Source organism: Salvelinus fontinalis, unplaced genomic scaffold (genome assembly GCF_029448725.1).
Source record: "Salvelinus fontinalis isolate EN_2023a unplaced genomic scaffold, ASM2944872v1 scaffold_0035, whole genome shotgun sequence".
Taxonomy (NCBI): domain Eukaryota; kingdom Metazoa; phylum Chordata; class Actinopteri; order Salmoniformes; family Salmonidae; genus Salvelinus; species Salvelinus fontinalis.
The window spans coordinates 703,853-707,892 of NW_026600244.1; positions in this window are offsets into that span (position 1 = coordinate 703,853).

Consider the following 4,040-nt stretch of genomic DNA (forward strand, 5'->3'; position numbering starts at 1 on the left):
GAACTTCGGTCGAATATTCTCTCCATTCCCAGGACAAACAGATGTCCTGTTCCACCATATCCACACTGAACCCGGCCAGAAGGTGCATATCCGCCCTTACAGGATTCCTGAGGCTCGCCGAGTCATCGCTAAGAACGAGGTAAGGGAGATGTTGAGGATGGGTGTGATCGAGCCATCGACGAGTGAGTGGTCCAGTCCCATAGTCCTGGTCCCCAAATCCGATGGTAGTATGAGACTCTGCAACGATTTTAGGGCCGTGAATGCCATCTCTACATTCGATGCGTATCCCATGCCCCGCGTGGATGAACTCTTGGAGCGCTTAGGAAAGGCCAAGTTCATCACCACCCTGGATTTGACGAAGGGATATTGGCAAGTGCCGGTGGCTCCGGAGGATCGCCCAAAGACTGCCTTCGCCACACCAGAGGGGCTTTTCCAGTATGTGAGGATGCCCTTCGGACTGCATGGTGCCGCTGCAACTTTCCAACGCCTCATGGATGCCATTCTACGGCCCCATCAAGAGTATGCAGCGGCGTACATAGACGATGTGGTTATCCACAGCGAGGACTGGGATAGTCACCTCCTGCGATTACGGGCGGTGCTCGTGAGTTTGGAAGCCACAGGGTTGACGGCCAATCCAAATAAATGCTGCCTGGGTCTGTCCGAAGCGGAATACCTGGGGTACACCGTGGGGAATGGGAAAATACGCCCACAGGCAGAGAAGACCAGGGCAATTCGAGACTGGCCGCGACCCCGGACCAAGCGGGACGTTCGGGCCTTCTTAGGGATAACGGGATATTATCGCCGTTTTATCCCGGGATATGCAACCATTGCCAATCCCCTCACAAACCTCATCAAGAAAAACTTGCCAAACCAGGTAGAGTGGAACGACGAGACGGAAGAGGCCTTTCAATCGCTAAAAGATGGCCTGTGTTCTGATCCCGTCCTACAGGCTCCGGACTTCTCACAAGAGTTCATTGTGCAGGTCGACGCCTCGGATACAGGGCTCGGGGCCGTACTAGCTCAGGGTACAGGCGAAGCAGAGAAGCCGATTCTCTTCATAAGTAGGAAGCTCAGCGATCGGGAACAGAGGTATGCTACCGTAGAGAAAGAGGCCTTAGCCATTAAGTGGGCCCTCGATTATCTCCGGTACTACCTACTGGGTCGGAGGTTTGCTTTAGTTACGGACCATGCGCCCCTCACGTGGATGGCTGGTAAGAGGAACAATAACAACAGAATAGCCAGATGGTTTTTGTCTTTACAGCCGTTCTCTTTCCATGTCATCCACAGGGCCGGATCGAGGAACGGGAATGCAGACGCGCTGTCCCGACGCGACCAAGACGGTGCGTCTGGCGCCCGACCCTCCGGTTCGGTCCGGAGGGGGAAGGTATGTGGAAGGACCACCAGAGGGCAGGCTGGGCTCACGGATGGTAGCCCAACAAGGCATGGGAGACAGGTGAACCAGAGGCAATTAAGCACAGCTGACACTACTAATGAGATATTCTCCTTCCCCTATAAGAGAGAGTATGGAACCAGCAAGAAGAGGAACTATCTCTGGAAGATGGCCACCGAGACAGAGGAGCTATCTAGGAAGAACCATTAAGACGGTGACAATGTCGTGACTTTTTGTTGTAATTTAAAGACAATCGTATTGTGTTCCTGTTTTGCTCTGGAGAAGAAGATATATGTTTTATTCCTTTGGAGAGTTTCATTGATTCTGTTGGAGTGTTTGTGTTGTCCAAATGCCCTCAATATAGAACTTTGTTCAATCAAGAAAACCTACTCCTGACTCGTTTGTTCCACCTTCCCGCTTTAGAGTGACGCCCAATTACTTGGTCCGCTCACACCATCTATCTAGACCTGAACCATTCATTTACAACACTGATGTCGACCTCCTTCTGTTCCAGTAGAGCTCAGCCAAACACACATGTTCTCTAGGACAGATAACAGTACAGTATACCCTAACCCTAGTATGTATCTGATCACAGTAACAGAGTCCTCAGCCAAACACACGTTCTCTAGGACAGATATCAGGACAGTATACCCTAACCCTAGTACGTATCTGATCACAGTAACAGAGTCCTCAGCCAGCAGCACAGGTATCTGATCACAGTAACAGAGTCCTCAGCCATCAGCACAGGTATCTGATCACAGTAACAGAGTCCTCGGCCAGGAGCACAGGTATCTGATCACAGTAACAGAGTCCTCGGGTATCTGATCACAGTAACAGAGTCCTCGGGTATCTGATCACAGTAACAGAGTCCTCAGCCAGCAGCACGGGTATCTGATCACAGTAACAGAGTCCTCAGCCAGCAGCACAGGTATCTGATCACAGTAACAGAGTCCTCAGCCAGCAGCACGGGTATCTGATCACAGTAACAGAGTCCTCAGCCAGCAGCACAGGTATCTGATCACAGTAACAGAGTCCTCAGCCAGCAGCACAGATATCTGATCACAGTAACAGAGTCCTCAGCCAGCAGCACAGATATCTGATCACAGTAACAGAGTCCTCAGCCAGCAGCACAGGTATCTGATCACAGTAACAGAGTCCTCGGGTATCTGATCACAGTAACAGAGTCCTCAGCCAGCAGCACAGGTATCTGATCACAGTAACAGAGTCCTCAGCCAGCAGCACGGGTCTCTGATCACAGTAACAGAGTCCTCGGGTATCTGATCACAGTAACAGAGTCCTCGGGTATCTGATCACAGTAACAGAGTCCTCGGGTATCTGATCCCAGTAACAGAGTCCTCGGGTATCTGATCACAGTAACAGAGTCCTCGGGTATCTGATCACAGTAACAGAGTCCTCGGGTATCTGATCACAGTAACAGAGTCCTCGGGTATCTGATCACAGTAACAGAGTCCTCGGGTATCTGATCACAGTAACAGAGTCCTCGGGTATCTGGTCACAGTAACAGAGTCCTCAGCCAGCAGCACAGATATCTGGTCACAGTAACAGAGTCCTCAGCCAGCAGCACAGGTATCTGATCACAGTAACAGAGTCCTCAGCCAGCAGCACAGATATCTGATCACAGTAACAGAGTCCTCGGGTATCTGATCACAGTAACAGAGTCCTCAGCCAGCAGCACAGGTCTCTGATCACAGTAACAGAGTCCTCAGCCAGCAGCACAGGTCTCTGATCACAGTAACAGAGTCCTCAGCCAGCAGCACAGGTATCTGATCACAGTAACAGAGTCCTCGGGTATCTGATCACAGTAACAGAGTCCTCGGGTATCTGATCACAGTAACAGAGTCCTCGGGTATCTGATCACAGTAACAGAGTCCTCGGGTATCTGATCACAGTAACAGAGTCCTCAGCCAGCAGCACGGGTATCTGATCACAGTAACAGAGTCCTCAGCCAGTTTAGTCATAGTCCTCCAGCATCCTGTGTGTTTTCACTAAGTCCTCCAGCATCCTGTGTGTTTCCAATAGTCCTCCAGCATCCTGTGTGTTTCCAATAGTCCTCCAGCATCCTGTGTGTTTCCAATAGTCCTCCAGCATCCTGTGTGTTTCCAATAGTCCTCCATATAAGGGAATAGGGTTCCATTTGGGACTATAAACATCATCCGCCAGGACTGTTAGCGGCTCTAACATGTTAAAGGGCTCCCATTCCAGGACTGTCAGCGGCTCTAACATGTTAAAGGGCTCCCATTCCAGGACTGTCAGCGGCTCTAACATGTTAAAGGGCTCCCATTCCAGGACTGTCAGCGGCTCTAACATGTTAAAGGGCTCCCATTCCAGGACTGTCAGCGGCTCTAACATGTTAAAGGGCTCCCATTCCAGGACTGTCAGCGGCTCTAACATGTTAAAGGGCTCCCATTCCAGGACTGTCAGCGGCTCTAACATGTTAAAGGGATCCCATTCCAGGACTGTCAGCGGCTCTAACATGTTAAAGGGATCCCATTCCAGGACTGTCAGCGGCTCTAACATGTTAAAGGGCTCCCATTCCAGGACTGTCAGCGGCTCTAACATGTTAAAGGGCTCCCATTCCAGGCCTGTCAGCGGCTCTAACATGTTAAAGGGCTCCCATTCCATGGCTGTA